Source organism: Peromyscus leucopus, chromosome 19, assembly GCF_004664715.2.
Source record: "Peromyscus leucopus breed LL Stock chromosome 19, UCI_PerLeu_2.1, whole genome shotgun sequence".
NCBI classification, from domain to species: domain Eukaryota; kingdom Metazoa; phylum Chordata; class Mammalia; order Rodentia; family Cricetidae; genus Peromyscus; species Peromyscus leucopus.
This window is the reverse complement of record NC_051079.1, coordinates 48,941,640-48,951,714: the sequence shown is the minus strand read 5'-3', so window position 1 is coordinate 48,951,714 and position 10,075 is coordinate 48,941,640. Positions and strand designations below refer to the sequence as shown.

At 43.9% G+C, this 10,075-nt stretch overlaps 1 long non-coding RNA gene across 1 annotated transcript; it reads right to left on the bottom strand.

Annotated features, from left to right (window-relative positions):
- Window positions 1-1,057: 1,057 nt before the first annotated feature.
- Window positions 1,058-5,626, bottom strand: LOC119086277. Its single transcript, XR_005089525.1, has 2 exons — window positions 4,741-5,626; window positions 1,058-4,160 (listed from the first exon to the last, which is right to left on the bottom strand). It is a non-coding gene; the product is annotated as an uncharacterized LOC119086277 (long non-coding RNA).
- Window positions 5,627-10,075: the final 4,449 nt, after the last annotated feature.

Genomic DNA, 10,075 nt, shown 5'->3' with positions numbered 1-10,075 from the left:
GAGACAACTGGTTGCTGGTAAGCTTCCCCTGGCTCTCCCTGCTGCATCCACCTGGGAGCCACCCCATGGCTCGCTCATACGAAGGGGAAATCCACTTGGTCCTTGTCCACTGTCGTATCAGGCATGCTGGCTAAACAAACAATAAACTCTCCTCTTTGACCTCCCCGTACTGTATCATTAAACCCTCTGGGTGTCCCTGCCAGTTCCTTTGGCCAGGAAGTTCCTCACGTTCTGTCCTTGTGTCCCTGGAGCTGTGTTCAACTCTTCCGTTTTAGATGAAAGTTTTCAGTGTAGGATTCACCTTGCTCTGCCTGTCACTACCAAAGCCACGTCTCTGCCCCACGTTGTCTTCCGGGGCTTCCCAGAATCATGTAGCTTTCGTTTGGGTAGAAATGACAGGTAAGGGATAGACAGGGTGATGGGTCAATAGGTAAAGTCTCTGCTGTGCAAGTATGAGGACCTGAATTCAGACCCTTAGCCCCCTAGAAGTCAGGAGGTGTGCACATGTAACCCCAGAGCTGGAGTTTTAAGAAGGTGGTTACCCAGAGTACACTGATTGGTCTAGCTCAAAGAGTTCTAGGTTGACTATGGATGGGTTGGCAAGCTGGCTCAGTGGGTAAAGGTGCTTGCTGCCAAGCCTGAGCCTGAACACATTTAGTGTAAGAAGAGAACGGGGGCTTTCACAAATGGCCCTCTGTTCTTCATACAATGGTATGTATGTGTGCATGTATGTGTGACTGTAAATGCGTATGTTTATGTGAAGTGACAGCTAACGCGACCAAAGTGGATTTCATTAACATTTGAGCAAGTCCTTAACCTGACTTCATTCCATTCACAACCAGCTCAAATAGGTAGCAAACTAGGCCATGCATCAGGTCCCAATTTATCCTGTCTTTTTGTTTGTTTTTTGAGACAGGGCATATCCCTAGTTGTCCTGGAACTTGCTCTGTAGACCAGGCTGGCCTCAAACTCAGATCCACCTGCCTCTGCTTCCCCAGTGCTGGAATTAAAGGCGTGCGGCCACCACAGTCCATCTTATTTTGCCTTCTACTTGGCCTTTTTTTTTTTTTGGCCAGGATTTGACTCTGCATCGTACGTGTGAAATTGCTGAACCGCACCCATTCTATGGGTCTAGGGTAGGGCTTGAGGATGTTTATTTGTACTGGGCTTGCCTATAATCCCAGCACTGAGGCAGATGGAGAGTTCAAGCCCAGCCTGGTGATAAAATCTCACACACTGTAAATGGAAACTGGGGATCTCTGTGCCTACAGTAGAGTTCTCTTCCTCCTCTTGTCATATTTTCATATTCAATGGTCCTTTTGGAGGTGGCTTTGTAGTAGTGTTTGCATACCAGTGAGGCCCTGCTTTCAGCCCCCAGCAACCTGGCATAAAGTACGTGCATATGTATTATGCAGTTTGTTTCCTCTTCTTGGCATTTTGTTCTGTTTATCCCTTGCATCACCATTTCAAGCAGGACTCGGAGACAAAACAAGCAAAGGGCAAGGGATCCAACATAAAAAAGAAGAGGTTTAGCTGTATGTATCTGAATCTATGTATGTGCATGTGCCCAGAGGCCAGGACATCGGATGTCCCGGTTACAGGCGGTTGTGACACACAAGATGTGGGTTCTAGGAGCCGAACCCAAGACCCCAGGAAGGACAGCAAGTGCTCTTAACACTGAGCTGTCTACCTCTTCAGTGCTCAGAGTCCAAAGTCTTCCCAGGTGACAGTGCGTGTCTAAACATGGCTTTATGAGACTCTAGGGCAACAGTTTAATGCATGGGATTTCCTTCCCCAAGCAAACAACCCATTTTCCACACTATAAGGCTAAAAGTAGAGGTTAAGGCTCGGTATTAGAATGCTTCCCTAGCGTCGATGAGTCCTGGGTTTGAATCCCAACACTGCTCCAACAGCATAGGCAGACAAGCAGCACCCAGAAGACATTTAAATGCATTTACCCCAGAGGGGCATTTTATCAGCCTAAGAACAGGAACCTTTCTTCAGGTCAGAATGGGACTTTCCCAGTCATTGCTAGCTCTTTCAGGTTTAAACAACAGTTGGCATCACAGACATGATGTTGTAGAGGGCCTGCCTGGTCTAGGAGTGGACTTGTTTTCTGGCTACCACTGACCACCCATCCATTGTCTACCCATCACCTCCATCCTCCAAACACTCCCTACTGTGAGGTTCATGTTGCTGTATCAATTTCCTCATCTTGTTTCCTCAGCCCCGAGAGCAACACAAAGATTTATACACTAATAAAAACCGTGGGAAAAAAAAACCCCAAACCCCACAAAACAAAAAAACCATGTTATTGGCTAGGGAATATAGTTAGTTGGGATTTCCCCCATCATTTCATATGTACATATGAACTTTAGGCAAACATTTGCATATTGTGTGCACTCAAGGGCGCATCCTTCCTGAAACATACACCAACCTCCAGCACTTACCCCCTGGCTTCTCTGAAGGAATGGGTATTATGCTGGCTACGATTACCCAGGAGGCTGTTTTCCAGATGCAATTCAGAAGCACCTACTCCAGCCGCTCTCTGCTTCAGCACTATTATGTGAATATTGTATATTCACCACATAGTCCCATATTCACCACATAGAGTCCACAACTCACCGCATATAGTCCAATACTCACCACATATAGTCCATATACAACATCATTTCTGAATTTCCTAGTTAAGACCAACAATGCTGGGCACTGAAACTCTTCCTTCTTACTAAACCGTGAGAAAACTTAATTTGTTACTGTTTGTATGGTATACACTCTTTCTTTTTTTGTGCCTAGGTTAGCCAACTAAACTAAGCAGCCACCATGGTGTGTACAAACTTGTAGTCCCAGCCACTCAGGAGGAGTGAAGGACAAGTGGCAAGATTCTAGCTCACAGAGACAAAACCATGCAAGCAGTTGTAAATAACACAGAGCATCGACAGTATACATACTCTCCATGTTGCAGATTAAAATCACTCAAAGCCAGAGGCCAATCTGTCAGTTTTACTAAGTCCAGATTACATCTTTACTTTTAGTCATCATGCATGTTAGCTAAGCAAATCACTTTGCAGTGAAAATCCACCTGCCTCCTCCCAGTTCTAAATAGCTTCCAGAACATAGTCACTCCACTGTGTCATGTCCAGTGGTATGCAGAGCCGGTGGCTGGCGGCCTGACACCCACAGAAATTGTTCAAACTGTTTTCCTTCCCTGAGGCAGTCACATTTCAGACTTAATATGGTAATGTAGAGAAGAGGCTACATTCTGGAGGAGGGGCTTTTGAGGATCCCTGAGGATTGACAGTGAGTTAGCCCCAGCAGAGGCAGGGATCAGAGAATCTCTAGGGCGGTGCTCCTCACCCTTCCTCCTGCTGCACCCCTTTAATACAGTTCCTCATGCTGTGGTGACCCCCAAACATCAAATTATTTTCGCTGATACTTCATAACTGTAATTTTGCTACCATTTTGAATCGCAATGTAAAATCTGATACACAGAATGTTATTTTCATTGTTACAAATCGAACATAACTAAAGCACAGTGATTAATTACAAAACAATATATAGCTATATAGTGTGAGATATTTAGCTCTAATTACAAATAAATGAAGTTTTGCCTTGAAGCATGGTGTAGCCTGGCCAAGTCTTAACATAACAACAGTAAACTACTGTGCTACATTTTGTGGCTGTATGTGCAAAAAGCCAACCTCAGTGAGAGACTGATGCTTCATTCTCACCAGATGAAAGATTCTCAGGGCAGTCTTTGCAAGAGCACAAAGATCTTCCCCAAGTCTACCTCTGTATTTAGACTTGATAACCAGTAAGCTGAAAAACCCTGTTTCACAAAGATATGTTAGTGGAAATGGAAGAAGATGTAACAGTCTCCGGCAGGACAGGGTACAACGGCTAACACTTGATTCAGGATTTTGTGACCGGCACCGGAAAGAAATCAGTTTTCGCTGCATCACTGTTCAATGGATTTCTCTCATACTGTCTCAGGATCGTCTTCAATTTGACTGTGAATGGGCTTCTGGCAAGTGCAACTGGGGGGTCAGGCAGATTTGGAAAATAAGGTGAAATCTCGTCGTCTGCAAGCATGTACAAGTGTTCTTTCACAGAAATTATCATTGCCATCATTTTGTCTGGTTCAATGTCATTTCAAGTTCCTTAAAGAAAGCAGGTAAATTAGGCAACACGTAAATTTTATTTTCATCCTTTTTTTTTTTTTTTTTTTTTTTTTTTTTTTTTTTTTTTTTTTTTTTGCCATAGCTGAAATTTCATTTGGAATGATTGAATTTTTTTTCAGACAAACTGAGGCATGTTGCATTTGGTCCTTGCAGTCATAAATTAAACTCATTCAAGATGGCAACCAAGTAAGTGATTTTCTGTAATTCACATTTACTGCTGTTGAAAAGTGTTCTAACTTCGGTCTCGCTTTCTGATTAAAAAACATTTTGAGTTCATCACTAAGCTGAAAAAACATTTTTTCTCTAGCAAGTCTGTGGTGGTGCACACTTTTAATCCCAGCACCCAGGAGGCAAAAGCAGATAGAACTCGTGAGTTCCAGGCTAGCCTGGTCTACAAAGCGAGTTCTGGGACAGCCAGGGCTATGTAGAGAAACCCTGTCTCAAAAAACAAAAACCAAACAAAATACAACTTTTCCTTGGTGTGAAATAGCAGAGCTTCGTTTGGCACATCCAATTCGTTGCACAGTTTTGGAAACAGTTGACTCATTAAAGTGCTTACCTTTACAAAATTGAAGGAACTTAACGATGCCTTTCATTACTTGTAACTCTGGTTGCAGCCTCTTCATTGCTAATAATTGCTGATGAATCAGTGAGTTCCGATCACTTTCGGTGATTCATTCAGTACCAAGTGTTGAAACCCAGATCGATGTGCTAGCGTAGCTGGAGCACCATCTGTGCAAATCCCACGAACCTTCTCCCATGAGATCTTATGCTCTTTCAGAAATGAACCATGTCAAATACATCAGCTGCTGTTTCAAGAGGATTGCAAAAAAGAAACTAATCTTTAAAGTCACCATCATTAATATACCTCATGTAAACTAGTAACTGAACAGTTTGCAACATCTGTAGACTCATCAGGTTAGATACTAAACATTACAAATAAAGATTTAATTTCCTGGATTACATGGTCGAGTGTCAGCAGACATGTCATCCATTCTTCTGTGGACAGTGTCATTAGATAAAGAAACTGCACTCAACTGTGTAACACATTCATCTCTGATCATAACTTGAATACTACTGTCTTTGGCCACTGGCAACAATAAATCCTCAGCAGATTGTGAGGTTTCATAGCTCTGGCGATTCTGAGTGCCACCAAATACGAACTTCAACAGCTGCTATGTTTAGTTTGTGGTACTAGCCACCAGTGTCAGGTCTGGCTTTGAGTCCATCAACTTTGCTTCTAAAATAGTTGGTATCCTTGCCGGCAAAGCTTGAATGCTTGGTATCAAAAATTGCATTTTAGTTTGTTCGGTTGATAGAACTTCGTAACAAATAACACAATATGGTTTCTCAATTCCTGCTGAAATTATTGAGGCAGCCGGGCAGTGGTGGTACATGCCTTTAATCCCAGGACTCGGGAAGCAGAGGCAGGCGGATCTCTGAGTTCGAGGCCAGCCTGGGCTACAGAGCGAGTTCCAGAAAAGGCGCAAAGCTACACAGAGAAACCCTGTCTCAAAAAACCAAAAAAAAAAAAAAAAAAAAAAAAAAAAAAAAAAAAAAAAAAAAAATTTGAGGCAAAACCATACTCACATAAATCCTCACTGCTATTTTTTCCTAATGTTCTTCTCTACACGATCTATGACCATGGGATAGTCTTCTAATGAAAATAATATCTAACAATAGCTTTAATAATACCAAAGATAGCTGGGCATGGTGGTACAGGTAGGCAGATCTCTTGATGCCAGCCTGGTCTACAGAGCAAGTTCCAGGACAGCAAGGGCTACACAGAGAGACCCTGTCTTGAAAACTAGAATTTCTATCTTATTCCAGAGTTTCTATGGGGTGTTCCCTATGGGGAGCCCCGGGTTTCATTTCCCATTCCCATCTAGTTTTTTTTTTTTTTTTTTTTTGGTTGGGGGTGGGGTGAGGAGAAGCTAACAAAGGAGGGACTTGGAAGGAGAGATGGAAAACAGGTCCATTTCTGTTCCTTGTACTTCTTGTCTCCGAACGTTCTAGAACACCTGTCACCTGGTCAAGTGTTGGGTGACCTGTGGACAGTCTTGAACTCCCTTTTTAAATATTTTAAGTGTGTGTATACGTGTACACGTAAGGGCAGGTGCCCAAAGAGGCATCAGATCCTCCAAAGCTGAGGATACAGGCTCTTCTGAGCAGCCTGTCATTGGTGCCAAGAACTGAACTTGGATCCTCTGCAAGAGCGGTTCATGCTCTTCACTGCTGAGCCATCCCTCCAGCCCAACCTGGCCAGCTTCTAATAAAGACACCAGTTGAGCCAGGCGGTGGACCCCAGCACTCCAAAGGCAGAGGCAGGTGGATCTGTTAGTTCGAGGCCAGTCTGGGCAACAGAGTGAGTTTCAGGACAGCCAGGGCCACAGAGAATCCCTATTTTGAAACAAAGGACACCAGTTGGACTGGATGAGGACTCCCTCAAATGACCATTTATTTTACCTTGATCATCATGTTTGAGACCCAGTAAGGCCACACACTGAGGTCCTGGGGTTAGGACTTGCACCCTAACAGAAGTAGGAAGACAAGTTCTCAATCACCTGCAGAGCCCCGACTGCTTAGCTCTGTGCTGGGCAATAGAGACAAAATGAGTGTCCAGCTCTCATGGTGACTAAGGAAATAAGAGCTATAGAGGCAGTAAATGACAAGCTCGACACTGCCTCCAGGGCTAAGAGCTCAGTAAACTTGACATATATGTGGGTGGACCCACCTGGGGGTGACAGAAGTGTCACAGTTCTGAAGACAACAGGAAATTTCCAGATGGTTTTAGGTGACCCCCCCAAAAAGGTCACGACTCACAGGTTGAGAACTATTGCTCTAGGAAGTTAATGGCAGCTAGGAGGAAGATGCCTGGAAATACTCCGGTAAGTGAGTGACATGCACAAAGGGACATTAGAGAGGACTGTTTGGGAATATGGGAAGAACATGAGCGTAATAGGTTGTCCATGATCAAATTATATGTACATGTATGAAAGACATCCTGCTCCATGACAGGCTCTACAAGTACTATATTCTAAAGTAAAAGGGAGAAAAAAAATCCCCTCAGTTTATACACTAGTTTGTTATCAGACCAAATAATATATACCTGGGCATACAAAAATGTTCTAATTGTATACATATTTATATCCACAAGCAAAAAAAAAAAAAGTTACATGTAACAGAACTCAGAGTATTCCTGACCACTAGAAAACTCTATCTTAAATCTACCCAATACTAATTTGTCAATAGTAAATAATCCAAGCTGGGAGCATAACCTCTAATCCCCCAAACTTGGGAGGCAGAGGTAGGTAAATCTCTGAGTCGAGGCCAGCCTGGTCTACAGAATTCGGGGACAGCCAGGGCTACACAGAGGAACCCTGTCTCAAACCAAGGGGGCGGGGGAGAAATCCTAATTGCTATTTTATTTTCTTTCACTATCAACACCCAAGTCGAGTTTATCACTGATAACACGATGAAGTTTGGCTGGAGGTACTAAATATAATGAGACCACTTTGGCTTAAGTGGTTGCCACTAGGAAACACTAATTTAATAAGTATCCTTTCACTGGGTATAATGATGCATGCCTCTAATCCCATCGCATCCCTGTGAGTTCACGGCCAATCTCATCTACACAGTGAGAGCCTGTGTTGACAAAACAAAGTATGGGATTTGGCTTGATTTGTAGTCATGACGGGTGATGTCCAGCACCCGTGTACTTTAGTTTCACTTAGTCACAGAAGGAACAAACACGGGTCAAGTTTATAAAAGACCAACTTGAACCCACCTCTCTTGTGGATCTGGTGCTTAGATGACACAGGCCTATGATCCCAGCACAAGGAATATCAGAAATTCAAGGCCACCCTCCACTACAGTGAATTGAGGCCATCCCAGGCTACATGAGACTGTCTGTCCAACTTGTAACCATTTCACACTACAGACAGATCTCTTTGACTTCAAGGCCTTCTGCTTCAATCCCATCCTCTTTATGTCAATGAGTGGCTTTTTGTGTTCAATAGATAAAGTCCACTCATCACTTAAGAGCAAACGTATCATACATGGTGGACACAAATGCTACAACCACGTCAGCTCAAAACTTGTACCAAAGCATCTCCCCAGTACCCAAGTGAAAGGCAGGTGTCAGTGTCGGGAAAGTGGAGACCCCGCCTGCATCAAAAACCAGATCGAGTAGACCAAGTCATTCTAGTACAGTAGTTCATGTCTACAGTGTGCAGTGGAGGATTCTTGAGCCCAAGAGGTTAAGACCAGCCCAGAAAATCCACACGAAAGGCATTAAGAATTGTGTGAAGCTGGCCAGTGGCAGCACAGGCCTTTAATCTCAGCACTTGGGAGGCAGAGGCAGGTGGGTCTCTTGAGCTCTGGTCTACAGAGGAAGTTTCAGGACAAGGTGTATGTGTATGTGTGTGTGGGGGGGGGGCGTGCCACAGGATGGATGGACAGACTATTTCTTCCAACATCATGCTTTACCACCATCACATGTAAGAGGACTTTATAATAAAGCTGAAGGTTTGGAAAAATCAAGTCGTGACCAATATAGTACTCACTGATAATCAGTTACTGAGATACTGAGAAGGGCTCCAAGGGCAGGTCTAACTTATCTGATTGTCGAAGATTTACAAGGACTAAAAAAAATGATAGCACTACCTCAACAGTTTGAAATGGATCTTTCCCCCCAAGCCCCACCCTTTTGTAGACCAGGCTTGTCTGGCATGTGTAACTTCCTGAATACTGAGATTGCAGGTATACACCATCGTCTCACTCTTCAGCCTGCTAACCTGAAAGGTGCTATGTAGAACAGACAGGTCCACCACTGCCTCCTGGGTTGGACTAAAGGCACCCGCTCCACACCTGGCCTTTTATTTGTTGACATCCCAGATAGAACTTTTCTCGCATTTCTGAAAGCTGGTCAGACTTTTGCTCAATGACTCACCATTAGTATTTGCTGCTAACTGGCACAGACCCTACCGTTCTTAAACATGCAAGCGGGCCTTGTGCTTCTGAGAGCTGCACTCTGAGATCTCCTTCCTGGCACCAGAGAGGGTACAAAATGCCTTCTCTTTCAGTCAGATAAAATCAGATACTGCCAAGAGCCATGGTTCCAGCTTTCCCTTTTCCTGAGACATGGTCTCTCCATGTAGCCCTGGCTGGCCTGCAACTTCCAGAGATCTGCCCACCTCCTTGAGTGCTGGGATTCAAAGGTGTGTGCCACCTTTGCTTAGGCCTAGACTGCCCAATATTTTCATTTCTTTTCACTTATTATGAAATCTTGTAGAGCAGCTCCTATTTGGTCTTTGCCTGATTCTGAAGTGTATTTAGTAAATGGTAGTGGTGGAAGGCTTGCCTAGCAGGCACAAGGCTCCAGGTTCCATGCCCAGTTGCTGCCAATCAAGCAATTTTCACCACTGAAACATATACTAACTATACTTGACATGGTTCCAATAGGGAAGAATGTCATTCAAGTATTTGGGCACTACTGAAGTGTCTCAATGTGCTCTAACAACAACACAATGAAGTTGCTACGGATCAGTGGCACTTTAAGGCAACAAACAGACCGGGATTGCAGTGAGCCCTGGAAATACCCGTCCTGCCCCGCTGCCGCCACACACACGACAGCACATCTTTATCCTATTTCTGATCTTTGCTACATGTCTGACAGACATCCTCACATCTTGGTCATCACCTTACAAACCAGTTTGGCTCAGAATGACCAAAAACAAAACAAAACAAAACCCCTCCCAAACAACTCAAAAAGAAATCAAAGACTAGTTGGAAGAGGGCCACTTCCAGCACACCTATATTGGATGCTGAAAAATCTTCAAGTGAGCTAAAGATGCTTCAATGGCCCTTTTTGCAATCCTCATGGCTCATTCTAG